The sequence below is a fragment of the Corvus kubaryi genome, unplaced genomic scaffold, assembly GCF_017639235.1.
Source record: "Corvus kubaryi isolate FWS band 111438036 unplaced genomic scaffold, C.kubaryi_AGA036_p1.0 37398, whole genome shotgun sequence".
In the NCBI taxonomy this organism is placed as follows: domain Eukaryota; kingdom Metazoa; phylum Chordata; class Aves; order Passeriformes; family Corvidae; genus Corvus; species Corvus kubaryi.
Genome location: NW_024581137.1, coordinates 2,615,763 through 2,634,107, shown reverse-complemented (window position 1 = coordinate 2,634,107; position 18,345 = coordinate 2,615,763). Strand labels below are relative to the sequence as shown.

The 18,345-nt window shown below is 41.3% G+C and overlaps 1 long non-coding RNA gene across 1 annotated transcript; it reads left to right on the top strand.

Moving 5' to 3' along the window:
* The first annotated feature begins 3,230 nt into the window (after positions 1-3,230).
* Positions 3,231-15,507, top strand: LOC121672082. The gene is made up of 3 exons (XR_006018762.1): positions 3,231-3,243; positions 5,960-5,970; positions 15,431-15,507. It is a non-coding gene; the product is annotated as an uncharacterized LOC121672082 (long non-coding RNA).
* Positions 15,508-18,345: the final 2,838 nt, after the last annotated feature.

Genomic DNA, 18,345 nt, shown 5'->3' with positions numbered 1-18,345 from the left:
ACCCATATTAAGTAGATATGAAAGCTTGGACTAGGACTGTAAATAATAAATCCATCCTGCAGTTTTATTTGCGAAGTACTGCCCTTTTAATAAGTTGGGAAAATACAGCAATAAAATTAATTCATGTGTAAAAGGTAGTTTAACAGAGCTGAAATATGTTGAAACATCTTTTTTTTTAATGAGAAAAGTAAGTTGCACAATAACTAATCATTTAAATAAACCAACTGAAAAGTGAATTAAAGTAATGTTGCAACAGGAATGAATTATAGTAATTCTTTAGCCTTTGTGAATTATAATTCTTTATAATTTGTGAATGTGTTAGGATATAGTACATACGGTGTTATATAGTTAGAATATTTCTTGGCCTATAAAGAAAAGCCTGACAATTGCAGTACATATTTATCTTTGCCCTGGGGGCTAAGAAGAAGGGTAAAGGGCTGGGCACCGCAGGATGCAACGAACCACCCAAACAATGATGTGAAGATGGACCAAGGTTTAAAACCCTAGCAATGCAGATGGCAACTGGCTGACGAGGATAGAGGGAAAGGAGAAACACAGCTACCTTTGTGTGCACTGTTTCCCAAAAGCAGCCTTTTAATTCAGGGTACATGTGCAGGGTTTTTTACCCTCAGATAAATTTGACGTGCCGAGTATAAGCTAGTTCTGTGGGCTGTTCAGTAGGTACTCACATATCTGGAGGGCAATTTAACCCACAAAAACTACTTCAGGCTGAGATGGATCATCACTCTCCACTGAGCATTGAGACACTCTATATGGGTGCTTTCTACTGCACATCTTCATTTTAGATGTCTAAAGTTAGGTAAATGAGTCCTTCCCTTGATAGATATAATAAAACCGATTAATTTCTTCTCTACTTTTTCTCATGTGCTGGGCTTAGAGGTGGACAGAGCAAGTTGAGGCAGTTACTGGGCTGTTTGAGGCAGTTACTGGGCTGTTTGGAGCAGTTTTGCATGTGTCTGGGGCAAAGGCTTCCTTGTAGTTCTCTCTGGATGTAGTAAGGCCTGGACAAACACCAGTGTTTGGACAGGAGGGGAATGGAAGGAGGTATCTAATTAAACATCTGCTCTTCAACATTTTGGCTCTCAGAATTAAAGTAAAATTTGAAAAAATTAAATAGAAAATGAAAGGCAAAAATAGGCAGATCACAATAAAAGGAAGTAGGACACAAAGTAAGTCCTATATTATAGTTTTAATTCTTCGCATTCTCTTCTGGAAAATGTAGGTGAATTCAAAAAAACAATAAAACCTGCTTATACGAAAGATCAGTTCTTATTATTCTGATCTAACCTGAAACAATTCTGGGGGAAAAAATGTTTTCTTGAAATGTTCCCTTTTGATATATTTGAGAAAACTATTTTACTATTTCATAATTCAAGACAATTATTTAACCACATTATTTTAGTTAATTTATTGTTTAAAGTGTGAAAAATTAACAACAATAGCAAAAGAAAGAGATAATATTATTTGCATGAAATATTTTTACAATTTAATCTTAGGGATTTCTACTCATGTGTCTCCTTGAACAGCATTATTTTCCAGGTTTCTGGCTTTTTCCCAAAATTCTGAAACTTGTGTGACAGGGACAAACATTTGTAATGCTTAAAATCTAAAAAGGTCTGTGGCACAAATGATAGTCAATGCTGCACTTTGTCAGATTTTGGGTATACTTCGCTGAACTGGGTTGATGCTGCTTTCCTCAGGACTCTGAGCTTGCTGCTTCTTTTCGACAGAGGCTGGTCCAGAAGAACAATGTTAAGTAACATTTTTAAAGCCACATTTCCGGAGAAGTATGCTTCAGAGTGGTATTTGCTACTATTTGGCCTTAACATTTGAGGACACATTTGTATGGTCAGGTATTGGTGTATGAAGTGGCAGATAGAAGAAGAGTGTTTCATGCTTCTGCATGAAGTTCCTTCTGCATATATTTAAAGTTGGTGGTTAATACCTCCACTGACAGCAAGGAAGAAGTCAGGGTGGAATCTACAGCCGAGGTCATATTGGCAGACAGGGACTCAGGTGTTATGAACATGACTGGTGCCACCTATGGGCAGGTAGAAGAACAGTAGCAGGCAGAGCTGGTGTGTACTTTACTGTAGATGGGAGCCCCGCAACATTTGCTGGACTCTGGCAGCAGGGGTGATTGGCTGTAGTATTTGCATAGTCTATAAATGGGTGGTATTCCTTTATCCTTCCCTGTTTTTTCCTAGTATGGACATGCTATTGCTCTATGCAAAGTTAAATTGGGGAATGTAGACGATTGAAAAGGAAATATTATAAAATAATGGCTTCCTTCAGGGCAAAAAACTCCAAACACCTGTTGTTTCACATATTTACACTACAGGCAGGAGGTGGACTCAATGATCTGATGGGTCCCTTCCAACTCAGCATATTCTAAGGTATCATATTCTATGATAAAGGAAGTTACAAACATCCTGAGATGAGGGTCATGTACTTAAGTTTAGATATTCCTTTGTAACAGGACCAAAATAGGGCTAAGAAGATGAACTGCACCTGACCAAGAAGGAAAAACAAAACTTGAAACCAGACTAGGGACATAGTGAGCTTTAAGGAAAATTTTAAGGGGTCTTCTCTACCTTTTGCAGCCATATTAGGCTTTTTATTGGTATTAAAAACTAAAAATATTTTAGGCCAAATAAAATACTGGTATGACACTTCTTTGCAACTAGGTAAGAAGAATGCAAGGATCCTTACAGGCTTAACTTCCAGCCCCAGGCATTATTCCTACTTACAAACTTTATAAGTTCCTGTAGATTTTAAATCACGTTGTCTTTTCCTCTTTTCTGTGAAAGACCTAGAGGATCAAGCAGGATAACAAGAAACTCAGATCATTATAAAACTTGTCAGAGGTTTCTTGCTTCCACTTCATGGAACCCTATGAAGATTTGAGGCCAAACATTTTGGCACCTGCATAACCAGCCCCTGTTTTCCTGGTCAGGAGAAGTACTGAAATTGCTGAATTCTGAGTGTTCCCAAAGGACTGTTACACGTGGACTTAGGCAAGCTCAGTGCACCTAAGATGAGAACAAAATTGATGCCTGTTGTAAAATTAAATTGATTTTATGTGTAAATTAATTCACTATAAAAAAAGAAAGATGTTAATTTCAACTATATTTTTTCAATTATATTTATTGTAATAATATTTCCTTAACATTTTTGAATGGAAATGTGAGTCTGAAGTTTACTTTGTCCTATGTTGCTGCTGTTAGCAGCTTCCAACAGAGTTTCAAAAATTGTTTTGTAATGTTTTTTTTCAGTATACCTCCAGTGTGTTGTCATTTTTCTTTACTGTTTCCTTCTGTCTCTGTAAGAGGAATGCGATATGCCACCCGTGAGATTTTGTCTTGTCTTGCCTTGCTCCCTAGTGCTTATCCTTGGTATGTGCCATGGTGCTAACCCTTGGTCACTCTTAAACTCTATGCTCCAGTTCCATTTGTTGATGTGTACATACATATATGCCTCCTAATACTAGGGTTAAAGATAAAAAGATTTTACTTTTCTAAAGAATATCCTCCTTATCTGACACTTTCTTTCACTTGTTGCTTTTTATTATCAGTGTAAAATGTATTATTGCCGGTGGGATAAGCTGAGAAGAAACCAGAATGGTAGTCCTTTTGTGAAGCTTCAAGCTTTCAGTCTCTTCTCTGTTAATTTCATCTCCACTCTTATCTTCAGATGATGAAACTTTGGACATGTTTTTCCTTTTTTTTGCTATGCCTTTTTAACTAAATTTGGGCTACTGTTTTGTTGGTGAGGATAAGTAGATGTCTTCTAGCTTGCCAGATAAGAAAGAGTGATCTGTAGTAAGCACAAGCGATAGATTTAGTAGAGTTGCTGTTTAATATCACTGTCTGGATTTAAATATTTGGACAAAGATTAGCTGCCAGTACAAAATAAATAGCATGATTGTTTAATCAATATCTATAATTTCTACTGGTCAGATACTGCCTTTTTTGTTTAAATAGAGACACAATGCCTGCTGGGTACTATAACTCTCTTAAAATTTGGATAATTTTAAGCAAAATCCAATCCATACCTTAGTGCATAATTAGGAATGAAAGATAAGAGAGTTGAATCTACACATCATAGGTAGATATATACTTTACAGACTCTTCAAAAATTATGTTGGGGAATGACTTTCAAAAATACAGACATTTAGTCACTAGAGGGAGACACGATCATGTATAACAAAAATTTTCACACTGGGGAGGCAGATTTCAATCAGGCTGGAGTGCTACTACCCAAGTGAAAGGATGCTGATTTGGTAAGCATCTGGGGGGCATGGGGATTGGAGACAGTGCAAGAACCCTTCATGGATCTGCCTGATCCTCTGGGATTGCATCAGCAATTCCTTTTCATTAACACATCTGACCTGGACTCCAGTAAGAAGATCACATTCAACTTAAGCAAGCAGAAAAGGGTTTTACCTCATTTTCAGCCAGTGCTGGTCTGTGCTATGTTGCTCGTCTTTCTCAAGAAACCTGCAGGGTATGACCTAATTTCTCACCCAGAGTAACATGACTGGGTGGAGAAGAGGAAGGGCAATGAAGAAAGCCCTGTGTCTCCTTGGGAGCTTTTCTACTGTCAGAAGTGGGCTGGCACACCTTATTAGCTCCTAACATATGCTGCCGGTAACCATCAATTCCCCCACAGTTGCATTTGGGCTGAACAGAGATGCTGCTTGGGGGAAACCAATGAGGATGTGCAGAGCAGGCTCCTGGACCATTTGTTGGCACGGGTGGAAGAAGACCTATTTTTGTCTTGGTGGAAGACCCTGCAGGGGACAATCTGTACAACTGTTTGGCTGGAGAAAGTGGTATGCAAGGCTAAATTGGCAGGGTCTCACCTCAATGAATTATTTTAAAATGAAAGCTAAGGTGCAAACATAAGAGGCAGTTTTTGTGCCCACTGGAAAGTGCTTTGATCAAAGCACCAAGCCCAGCGTGAAGCCTGCATAAGTGTTATTATTCATCCAAAAACCAAACAGAGCAAACCAAAGGCCCTGTCTACACTGGGATCAGGATTGGGCTAGCATCAAGCATGTTGCTGCTGATAAAACCACAGGGAAACATCTCTACATCTGGAGTTTCTGTTCAGTGTTAATCCATTGTGGGATGCTGTTTAATAATGTATTAAACTAGGGTATTGCAAATGTGTGGTAAACGACATTTTTTTACCATTGCATTAATAATAGGTGTTATTTATTCTTTAATACCTAGAAATACTTTCTGGACTTGTTAATGTTAATATTGCCTCCAAATAAATGTTTATGGAATCATTAACTCTGGTTATATCTCACATATTTCTCACAAAGCTTCTGAATAATGATTTCAAGTCTGCTAGGATTTGTGATCCTATTTTCTGTTTGCTTTGTACATTATGTATGTCTGTGTAAATTAAAGAGAGAATTGTAGAGTGTAAGATGGAGCCAAGTATTTATTTTAATTAAAATGCTAACATAAGAAATTATCCTATTGAGTGATTTTCTTGTTACATAGCCACTTTGTCTGCCACACAGTAGTAAAATGCTATTTGATGCTTCCTCTAGAATGCTTCCTATTCTCTAGGGCTTATACTATAGCCAAAACCACCATCCCTTTAGGCTGAAACTTGGCACACAAAATCTCAGCTCAACTTCAGTGTGGCTTGAAACTTAAAACAAAAAGCTTTGCTTTCCTGTGTCCAAGCTTTGGGACACTACACCTTGACATTCCTTGTATTGTTTCTTTATAGAATGATTAAAGACTTCAATATCACTCCAAGACTAAAAATGAAGTGTTGCCGGCATTAATTTTTTAATACAAATATCATTACTGATGACTACAGAAAGAAACCCCTCTCTATCATAGGCCAGCTGGGTTCAAGATGGACATAGATGTATCACTGCACAGGAAGAAAAAAGTTACTCTTTTTCTGGAAGTTTTTGCTTGTGTCGGCCATCCTAGATGGAAGATTCTTACCATTTGTGGAAGGGCCATGACACAGGCTCTCACATCACTGACCCTTGTTGGAGACATTTGACCTGATCCAAGCACAAGCTGTTTTTGCTTCTACAAAGCCCAGTGAACAGTGAATCTAAACTCTTCTTAACAAATACCTCACCTATGGTTATTTACATATAAATGTTTTCTGAAGCAAATCAAGTGTGTTACTGAGCACATTGCCTGTCCCCATGTCCCTGACTACAGAAAGTTGGTCGTAATAATCTGGTTGAACAGTTAGGTTTGGGTAGATCTTTGATCTTCTAATAACAGTGCATGCATATAAATGGAAAAAGAAAGTCAAGTTTATTGCAATCTAAAGATGCATAAAGGCTGTGTCTAGCACAACTTAAACACCTGGGACCAAGGGGAACTTGTGCACCAGAATTACAAATTTGGGCATACATATGTACCTATGTTTTCTTTTTTTTTTACTGAGTTTTGTGCCTGATTGATATCAAGCAATTTTTGCAACATGCTTTCCCAAGATATTTACCATAAATTTAGTAGTTTCAGATGACTGGAAATTGTTTTCTAGCAATTTTTTCTCCTGATTTTATTTATATTCAGTCTTTGCAATGTCTTTGCACATAAAAAATTAAAGGCAGTGTTTAATAGACGGAAATTTCTTTGTGTATAAGATACCTATGAAAAGGGTTCCTCTTTAGAAATAAGCAAAAATTTTAGGTATTTTTCGGTATAGGAGAAAAAGTTGGGGAAGTACTGACTGCGCTTGAAAACAGGAAAGTAAACTCTCAGGTGGAAGAATTTATAGTTGCTTACGCCAGTCAAGAGTCATAAGGAAATTCAGAAAGAGACCTAACACTGTGGCATAGGATACTTTGGGTTGATAAATGCAAGTCATTTAACTTGGAATAATGAAAGGGGGATTTGAAATGGCCCATTCATTTTGGAGGTTACAAGGTAAATTTTTCCTGCTTACGAAAAATACCACTGAACACAGGTCAGTCAGAACTTGTCAGTCTGTAAAAGCTTAAAAATATAGGCAAAACCTTAGTGCCTGTAAAGGTTGAACTATAAACTATGTCAACCAGTTACAGATCAATGAAAACCTGATAATGTCACTGTATGCATCAGTGGTACATTGTCCCCTGCAACATAGGGTCAGATGGGCATATACAGAGCTATTTTTCTCTTTTCTTCTCTTTTGTTGGTTTGCTTGGGTTTTTTTCAGACAAGACTTTTATTACATTTGTAAGAGACCAGTGCTTATATGTTGCACAGTTTAGGAAACCTGCTTTTGGCAGCAGAAACTGTTGTGAATCCATCTGGTAAACCATCCCCAAGCTTGTGTTTATACGAAGTTATAAAAATCCAGAAGAAAGCCTGAATTACCATCTTCTACCTTTCCATGGGTCACTTATTCCCTTGTGCTGTCTTTCTTGAGGCATCAAACTTATTCTCTTGTGCTGTCTGTCTTGAGACATCAAACCTCCAGTGACTGGAATAAGGTCCCTTTCTGTGTCATGTCACTGATCCTACAAGAAGTGAAGCATTTTCCTCTCCTCTGCAGCAAACCCAGCTCTGAACACATCAGTGACTTGGGGGGTTCTGCAAGAACTTGCATGGTAGCACTGCTCAGTAGGTATAGAGCAAGTAGATACTTCTGGGACCCCAGTCTGTTTTGGGAAGCACCTGTCAAAGGATAATGGGGTGCACTAGTGGGCAAGGGTGTTCAACGTTCGCATGAAAGAAGAATGAAACAATGGGGCCTGGCTCCACTCAGACCAGTGATTATGGAAATCACTGGTCTGAAACTTGAAACAGATGGAGTGATGTTTATGCAGAAGCAGTTTAAGAGGAGTGAAACTCTGTTTTGCAGTCTTTATGGAGTAGTCTTTTTTTATTTCTGAGAGCAGAATCAGTGAATAAGGTGAGTTAATAGTACATAAGTAAAATTGAAGCCTACAGCAATTAAATTAAAAGCTAGAAAATTAGGAATGGTAAAACTGAATACATTTTAATTGAACATAATCAATTGAAGACTATTACATTACCAGAGTAGAATAGAAGCACAAAATAACATGATAATGACTTCCTGAATAAGACTTTAAAACCAATAAACTGAAAAATTGCAGGTACCCCCATGTATGACATGCAGAGTACTCATGATATGAGAACATGAATTATTTATATCTTCTTTAAGTGTAAAATGTAAATGTGTTTTGAATTAATTTTTACTGGGAAATCAGCAAACATAACTGTCTCCTGTGGCAATTACTACTATTTTATCATTTTGCTGTTTGGAGATGGAAAGCAAAACCGGCAAATTTTATGGTAATAAGTCATTTAGGTAATGGTTATATGGAAAAAATGTAGTGCTTTTCTTTGTAGTGAAGTATACTGCAAGGTAGACAGCTGTTAAAATAACTTCAGACAGAAAGACTCTACTTTGTTAGGAGAAAAGGGTGTTAATGTCTTCAAAAATGACTTGATCTGAAAGGATCAATCAGGTTCTGGAAGAATGGGTGTAGGGGTCTTTATGAGTATCAAAACACACTAGTTTGTTGCAGAGCTGAGCACAGTCTGAACTTTTGAACTATAGAGAACAGTATGAAGGCTTAACAGACTCTGAATAAAGTTGCAGGGTGACTCTGTCTCCTTTGTGGACACTTGACTTTTCATGGCATGATCTTCCACACAAATTTGGTATTACTATTCTGGGACCAAGAAGTCAATATCTCCTTGTTTTTCCTACAGAGAGTAAATTGGTAGACTGATAGGGAACATGAAAGAGTTTGACTAGTGCCTTATTATTATTGTGGTCTGTGGGATGCAGGAGCAGGTGCCAAAGCTTATGATGGCCATAATATCACTGCAATTTGGAAAGAAGAAAAACCCTCCAACGCTATTCCTTTAAGTGTTAAAGGATCAGGCATTATTTTATTCTGGTCAGGAAGTGCAATGGAAACAATTTCATCCACACATGCTTTCTTACCAGACTTTTCACATATTTATATGTTAAAAAACACAAAGAAATTCTCGTTCATTGGTTCTACATTACACAATTTAGTATTTGGTCTCCTATTGGTCATTGATTCCTCAGCCTTCAACGCTAATTTGGTCCTCATTCTTTGGTTCTCTTATCAGTCTTTCCTCAGATCAGGTGACTCCAAACACACCAGGGGTTAATGTCTGTTGATGTCCGGTTATCTCCCCTGTGTCTTCTGGCTACTCCCAACATGTAGATGTTAAACTCTCAGAGTCTAGGAATCTTGTTTTTGTGGATTGAGCCTTATCAGGCCTCACCCAGTGAAACTCAAACCCTCAGTAAACAGTCTTTTGAAGAGAAACATCCATTTCCTCCCCCCCAGTTCCCACCCCTGGCAAAGACAAACATAACCATTAATAAAGTTACTCAAAATTTAAAGAGTTATATCATTTCCAGCAACAGGAATAATCTAAAAATGGAGGCAAATCTCTTGTGAGTAGGGAGGGGGTTCTTAAATGAAAGACCCACTATTATTGCCACTTCTGTTTTTCCTTTGTCTTCACCTGTACAGCTGTGTTCCACAGTGGGGGAAACATACCACTTTGGGGGAATTAGGACAAACAGGTTTCTTAAAATGTAGATATGCTACAGTGGGGATACTGCAACACGTGTATCAGACAACAAGGCCCGTAGAAAAGAAATATATATATGGACCGACTCTTGATAGATGTTTCAGAGAGATGTTTATTTCTTCAGCCGCATGGCCGGAGCTCTGTCGAGGAACTGAGGCAATCATGGAACCCGAGGGTCCTTGCCCGTGCAGGGGAACACAAAACAACCAGTGGAGAACAAGGTTGACCAGGGGCTAGGGAAACCCTGCGTCTCCCCCCCAGGGCCCCTCTCCCAGGACCACGTGGTGGGGATGGGGGGGGAGACCCCAACATTTTACCCATTTATTTTTAACAAAAAGAGATTTAAAACTTAACATTGAAAACAACTGGATAAACGTAACAAGGACAGTTTTAAAACAATACAAGCCACCCTCCTGAGTCTTTAAATGTCCAAACAGATTCTCTGGAACATCTTAAGGCTGACCGAAGAAAGACAGGACTCTCCGGGCATGCTTTGTGGGGAAACTGAGGCAGGAGAGGGTTTCTTCCATTTGTACCTGTTGGAACTCTAAACAGCAATAGTTAATTTCTTCCCTCCCACTCTTCATCCCCCACTCGGCATTGGAAAGGGGTTTTTGGGGAAACAATTGGCAAAGGCATGGTTTTGTGAGGGAAACCATGGGTGAAAAAACGGATTGGGAATACACTGAGGGGAATAGGATATAGGGTAAAAGGGAAAGGTGGGATTAGGAAAGGGAGACTGTAGGGACTGTTTATAATGTGGATATTGTCTAACATGACTATGATTTTTAGCATATATACTGCCTTTCACAAAAACACCATCAGGCCCAGTGACCTCTGCTGCTTGTAACGCTTTTCTACTTTGCACAATTTTGAACTCCACTACTTCTCCATGTCCTAAACTTGGGATGTATTTTTCAGGGTTTTTTTTTTTAATAGCAATTCTATGAACGCATATATCTTGCTGGTTGTCACATCTCGTTATAAACCCATAATTTTGTTTAACATTATATCATTTTACCCTTCCTAAAACCTTAGCTATGATGATTTTTTCCTTTTTCCCAGTGGCTGCTGTTTTCTGTCTCAGTGCGTTTTTGCCTTCTCTTTCGCTTTCACTCACTCCCGTGTTGGAACTGCCAGGGCTGCTGGGGCTGTCGGGGCTGCTTGTCCACGTGGCCTGGGTTACACGGTCCCTGAAGCAGTTTTAACTTCGCAAGGACACAGCTGACATTGCTCAACAGTCTCGGTAATTAAATAATATTCACGAAAATATTCTTCCATCAGCATATATTTTGACTCAAAAATTAACTGTCTCCAAATGGTATTCCAAAAGTCTTTGGTAAGAATTAAATCCCAAGAAACATAGAAAAAGTTCTTAAACAACCATGCCAGGAAGTGTTTCAATTCTTTTTGAGCTTGAATTAAGCTAAAATTTACAAATCACTGTTCAAGAATCTTTTCAACTTTAAGATAAATGTCCATATGCAGCTCTGAGAGCCAAGAGTCTTTCCATGTTCCTCCATTGTTTAGAGATGGAACAGCAAAACAAAAACAAGAAGAGAAATCCAGAGTTTACTCACAAATCAGTCGCTGTCCTTAGGGATCGGGGATTGTTCTGTCCGCATTATCTGCCATTTGTCACAGTGCGGATACTGCAACACGTGTATCAGACAACAAGGCCCGTAGAAAAGAAATATATATATGGACTGATTCTTGATAGATGTTTCAGAGAGATGTTTATTTCTCCAGCTACATGGCCGGAGCTCTGCCAAGGAACTGAGGCAATCACGGGACCCGAGGGTCCTTGCCTGCTCAGGGGAACACAAAAAAACCAATGGGGAATGAGGTTGACCAGGGGCTAGGGAAACCCTGTGTCTCCCCCCCAGGGCCTCTCTCCCAGGACCACGTGGTGGGGACGGGGGGGGGGGGGGACACCCCAACACTCATAGCTTTGCCTGTTGGCTCTGGACAAGTGATTATTGCTTTGCCTTTGCAGTACTCCTGATACAGTATTTTGCAGGTAAGTCTAGGATAAAGTCACTGAGGATTTAGACCTTCCCGACTTTGTTTTGTATTCCTAAGCTTATAAAAAATGAGGTACAAAGCTCCTTTTGAATTCTGTGTGACTTTGTCCTTGGGGGTTACTGAAGTATCTTTGTCTAAGTCAGAGTAACCAGGACTGAGGCTTTTGTTGATTGGCCTGACCTTTAAAACCCTTTCTACTCATTTGTACACTTCATTCATCCATCTCTCCCATCTGAGGGAGTAATGATACCTTGTGGATAATGTTATATGGCAAATATTAAGTTTGAGAGGCAAGTAAAAGATGGAAAATATTGAATAATTTTGTTTCATATAATGCACTATTCTTTCATTACTTGTATCTTTGTCTTGTAACCCATCTGGATCTGCAAATCCTCACTAGCTGCAAACTATGTTCTCCCCATTCTCAATCCTCTGACAATGGGAAGGTGATTTGCTAAAAATGTAAAGATCTTTGTTCTTATGATTTTGGAACAACTGCTCTCCTGTTTTCTGCTGTTTTCTTTTCATGGACCATTAGCAGCTTCCAAAGGCAATATCCTTTCACTGTCACACTATGCCATGGGGTGCCATTTCAACAACTTCAGATGAGGGCATTAAGTACAATTCTGGATGAGAGTCAGAGCATAACCAAATAAAAATAATAAAGGAAACCTTGTAAGAGCAATTTGGAATGCTGTCCTGTGCTGAATTCATTTGCAGCTTAGCAGAAAGCTACCAATCACTGGTGATTGTTACAATAGTCTTCAGCAACTTATTTAATCGTAAAGTATTTCATACCCTAAGAAACATCAATGTTCATTTGCTTTTCCTTTTTCGGTGATCATCTTAGCTGAATGCTGAGTGGTGAATCAGTAGGAGGGGAAGAAAATTCATGTTTGTAATTCAAGGAGAATAAAAATGGACTTCTTCTTGTTTCTCTTTCTTCCCCATTGCAATTAATCTGGAGTTAAGCATTTCTTAGGAGAAATTTTAAAAAATCCTAGGAAGGAAAAAATCCTCATAATCCTTTAGTAAACCTCTCGGTGCATAGAGGTCAAATTGTGGCAAACATTGCATACAGGTCCAAGACAAAGCATACTCCCGGCCAGTGGTAGGACTGTGGAGTAGAAGCTCACCTCTTTAGCTCACCTCCCAGTGAAACAGAGAATAATTATTCTACAAGTCCTCACAGCAGCCCATGCTTTGGGGAGGACTCAGGCTACCTAAAGCCCCTGAGTTGACACTGACTGATTTGGCACCAGCTTCTGCATTCAGTGCTTGAATAAATTATTCATTCTTTTTAGTGGGGAAAATTTGTAAGGTGCACAATAAATGGACTGCTCAGAGCTGGAATTGAGGCACTTCCGGACTCTGATGATGCATTCCCTCTCCAGACCTCTTTCATGGTGACAGATATGCAACTTAGCAGGCACTGCTTGGAAGTGTGGTGCAGACATCCACACAGAGTTTGTCAGTGTTGTGGATTTACACTGGCTGTATGCCAAGCACCCACACAAGCAAATCACTCACTCCCCTCTGCAGCTGAACAGAGTGGAGAAAATTTATTGAAGGGTTCACAGGTCTTGAGATAAGGACCAGGAGAGATCACTCATCAAATACCATCATGGGCAAAACAGGCTCAACTTGGAGATATAAAATGAATTTATTATGAACAAAATCAAAGCAGGATAATGAGAAGTAAAAATAAGAGCCTTCCTTCCACCCCTCCCTCCTTCCAGCTCTACCTCCTACCCCAGAGGGACAAGGAAACAGGGAATGCGGGTTATGGTCATTTCATCACCTGAGGCTTCCCCTGCTGCTCAGGGAGAGGAGTTGTTCCCCTGCTGCACTGTAGGGTCCCTCCCATAGAAGACAATTCTCCATGAACTACTCCAGCGTGAATCCATCTCATGAGCAACAGCTGCAATCCCATGGGCAACAGTACCCCTCAAACTGCTGCAGCGTGGGTCACTCTTCCATGAGGTGGTCTTTCAAGGACAGGCTTCTCCACCATGGGAGCAGGGCCCCTCACTCCGTGGATCTCCTATGGGCTCACAGCCTCCTCTAGGCATCCACCTGCTACACTGTGGGGCTCCTCCACAGTATGCAGGTGGATCTATGCATCCCAGTGGACCTCCATGTGCTCCAGGGACATAGCTGCTTCACCGTGGTCTTTACCACAGCCTGCAGAGGAGTCTGGGCCTCAGTGCCTGGACCACCTCCTCCCCCTCCTTCTTCACTGACCTTGGTGTCTGCATAGTTTTTCTTCTCACATGTTCTCACTCCGTTCTTGTCTGGTCAGAATTAAAACTGCACTACCACTTTTGGTTTTGATTTCTTCTTAAATCTGTTATCACAGAGATGTTACCACCATTTCTAATTGGCCCAGCCTTGGCCAGGGGCACATCTGTCTTTGGAGCCACCAGGGATTGGCTCCACCAGACATGGAAGAAGTTTCCAGCAGCTTCTCACAGGAGACACCCCTGTAGCCCCCCTGCTACCAAAACCCAGGCCGTGCAAAATCAATACAGTCAGCAGAAGAGCAGATCAATCAACAAGTTTAAGCATAGGACACGGAGGTAGCTGGGATGGTTGCTGTCTTGGCTATGCTGATAGATGACTTTGGGCTAGGTACTTAACATCTGTGTATTCTGGTTTTTTGTTCTCTCAAAGAGGGCTAATCTCTCTTCCTGTGGATGTTGGAATTTTCTCTGGCCTTGTAATAATATCTTAATACCAACAGGGAAGGTATTGGGAGACTGTGAAGATTTATAAAGCACCATGAATTTGTGTTGGGTTACATGTTACCAGTGCTTTGCTACAAGAATGTTTACATTTGACTTGCACCTGAGAGAAAAGATGTGTGCTAATGTCTTTACAAATAATTTGATGAGTGAAGGTATGGGTGTTAACATCTTCAACATGTTAATGTCTCCACTGACTTTGGGCAGCAGGTTGTTGCAGAGCCCAGACAGTTTGGCTCCTGAAATAGACATGGGTCTGCACAAGCCTGAACTTCTTAACTTTGGGGTAAAACAGTAGTTTCAACGGGGGATATGGGGTAGACAGTTCATGAAGGCTGTACCTTCCTAGTACCTCAGCCAATGGAGAAAGGAAGAGGGCAACATGCAGCCGAGAGTAAGGATAAAAGAGAGGCTGTGCCCTCAGAAACCTTGAGAGAGAAAACCCACAGGTGTGTGCCACAGTCGACTCTCTCCCTTAATTCAAATAAAGTTGAAGGACTTCTCTGTCTCCCTTTTGGATGTAAACCTCTGGCGTTTGTGGATTTTCCTGACACGCCTAACATAAAATATACTTCTATACTACTACTCTCTGCTCCGCTGAACAATACTGAGGGTCTTGTAATTTTCTCCCTAACATAGAAATTATTTCACCTTGACATTGAAGACTAGGCAGGGGTGTCCCATTCTGGAGTAAAAAGCACATGGGACACTTCAAGAATATGCCCAGTGCAGGTAGCTGTAGTGCAGTGCAAGCTGCATACTGTGCTTTGTGTGGGAGGAAATGGTGGAACCCCCAGCAACAAGCTGTCAAGTGACACAGACCCTTTGCATAACAAAGGGCATGGGGACCTTGGCCCCAGCCAGGTGACTGGCCACTCAGAGATATGGCAGGAGGGAGCTGATGGCTCAACAGGAAAACCCCAGACTATTGTGTGCATAGACTGTGAGGATACAAAAGCCCAGGGATTGCTTGGTTCCAGGTCCCTCCTCAGGAGCACCCTGCTTGATCTCAAACTGTTTTTCTGTGACTGTGCCATGATTAAAAATTGCTTTAAGGATTGTTGGAGGTTAGGATTTTTCGTTGTTTTTTCTTTCTCTCAGGGAATTTTGTCCCATTTTTTGCCTAAGAGATGATAATGACCAGTATTTAAGAGTCAAAAGACGTGGCCAAAGTGGGGAAAAGGGTGCAGTTGGCAACTCTCTTGGCCCAGGGATTTTACTCTTGGGAAGGGCAGAGATACCATGAGATTTTGGCTGAGGGTGAGGGGCTGGGCTCAGTTCCTTGCTCTTTCTCCCTCTCAGATCGGAGGGGAATGGTCCAGTTGCTGCTACCGTGGGGAGAATTCACTGCCACTACAGAGTCCAGCCCTTTATGGCTTCTTCCTTACCATGGGTGAACCTTTGCTCATAAGAGCGGGACCTTATTAACACCTGATCACATAGGAAAGGACCCCCACCATCTACTCAGGTGTCTCGGGGGAAAAACCTGGGACGCCTCCTCCCTCCCCCTGATACGCGGAAAAGACTCCACTACTGAGATAAGTAGTAAAGTAGGTATGTACATTCCAGCGCTGGGGGGCATGTGGATTGCTCCACCAAATGTATGCGCGCCAACAATACCATTTGGCTGGGTATATATCGAGTTATAAGCTACATATTAATTAAGTTTCCAAATGCACCGATACATATTCATTTCCTGGCCCCGCCTAGCCCCACTTCATATTATAGTGAGCCCGAAGTCATTTCCATATGGCTTGTGCTTGTGCAGTGCCTCGTGCAGGGGTCTCTGGGATGAAGTAGGGAGTCTTCCTCAATTTGAACTTTTCATTTTGCTTCCTTGCACATGCTCCCTGAGTCCCTGGCCCAAGTTCAAACCCCAAGGCTGGTTTGAACTAGTTCCTGGGTCCAAAGCAGGATCATGGCTGCTTCCCCTTATCAAGTCTTGTATCCTCCCTTTTTCTACTTGACAAATGTAATAAATGTTAGGCAAGCTATATCCATTGTTTTAGCAAGCAGCCCCTTTAGTAATTCACTTAACCCTTGTTTCCCCAACTCACCCCTTCCTGGAGGGCACACGTCCCTGCTGCATGCAGCAGCTGCTTGCTGGAACCTGGCTGCCGCTGCCCAGCCCCATTGTTTTCTGCCACTGCCTCGGGCTTTTTCACTACACTTTAACCCAGCAACCCATGCCTGCCAGGACACACTGTGGCTCCTGCTACGGCTGCGGAGTTTCTGCTACACTTTGTTTGCCACCCCAGGGGGTGGGCTCACGTCTGCCGTTCCAGCCTGCTGCTCCAAGGTTCCTGCTACAGCCCATTTCAACATCTGGAGGGGCACTGGACCGGCTGCCCCCCGTGAGTTTGCAAAGGAAGAAGCCCCTTTTCAATCTCTGCTGCCGGCTGCGCCGCCATTACCCGTGTGGAGAGGTGGCTGAGCTCGCGCCACAGCGCCCCCTGCAGCCGCGGGGGAATCACCGCACCTGCCCTGCCCGGCCGGGAGCCACCAGCGCCCCTGCCGGCTGTGGCCGTGACTGCAGCAAAGGGGAAAGGGCCTGACAGCCGAGAGAAGGCTGGTACTGGGTTTCTGCTTTCGTTTGTTGTTGCTGCCATCATTGTTTGTTTGCCTTGTTATACATATATACATACTAGTAAAGAACACTTATTCCTTTTCCCAAATCTTTGCCCGAAAGCCCCGTAATTCCAAAGTTATAATAATTTGGAGGGAAGAGGGTCATATTTTTCATTCCAAGAGAGGTTCCCACCTTCCTTGGCAGATACTTGTTTTTCAAACTAAGACAAGGATCCAGACAGATGAGAACACATCTGTGGCAGAGCCGGCAAGAAAATCCTGTCTAATGCGCGTATAGTGTGTGTAGCGAGTCAAGTGGTACACCCACTGACTCACTGGAGCTGCCAGCTTCGAAAGGGCTTTGGTCCCATAAGTGACAGTCTGAGGTGGTGGAAATGTGGTTGCCAGAATGGCTCCTGTATGGTCAGATAGAAAAGTTTATTTATCACCTGGCATGAGATTGGAGATGCCAGGGCTGTAAAAAGAAGACTAGGTCAGTCATTCCCTTGTCTCAGCTCCATTAATGTTGTATAGATTACTGATACAGTTGTGTTTGGGCTGGTTTTTTTTTGTTTGGGGTGGGGTTTTTTTGTTTGTTTGTTTGGGTTTGGTTGGCTGGTTGGTTGGTTGGTTTTTTGGTTGGTGGTTTTTTTTTTTTTTGTTCTTTGAATTTTTCCAGTCTCATTCTGACTCATGCATATTTTTAGCATCACTAACACCTTTGACACAGAAATCTGCAATATAACCACATCCTCTGTGAAGAAGTGTTTCTTTCAGTTAAATTTGAACTGGCTGTTGCTAGTGTTGTTTCATATGCCCAGCTTCTTACTCCAGAAGACAGAAGATAGTTTGCTTTATCTCAGTGGCACTCATGGTTTCATAGATTTGTTTAGATACCCACACGATCACCCCATGACAAGGTGAAACAGTCTCAGTCATTTAGTAATTTCTCTTACAAAAATAAGTGTCATACAAAAGCTGAATCCTATTCTTGACCATCCTTGCCACAATTCCCTTTACCCTTTCAGTTCCACCATGCTCTTTTAAAAGAGCGGGATACTCAAGTTGCAAATAACCAGCACATTCTGGATATATCAAATACTGTCCATGTACCTCTGGTTTGTTCTTTATGACAAGTCTGTCATTCATGGACTTGCATTGCAATTATTTCAGGTGTGGCAATAATGTTGTTACAGTAGCTGGGGTTATATTATAGTCCTGACTTGGAGGGATAGAACAAACACTGCTTCTGCAAGTCTGAGCATGAGAGGAATGAGTCATCCAGACCAAGAGAGCTTCCTCTTCATTTTGCCTTGTTTGTCTCTGCCTGCTTTATGATACCCCACCTTGGAGTGTTTTCAACTTATTGTACATTTGCTAGAAAAGAAAAAGCCTCTCTAAAA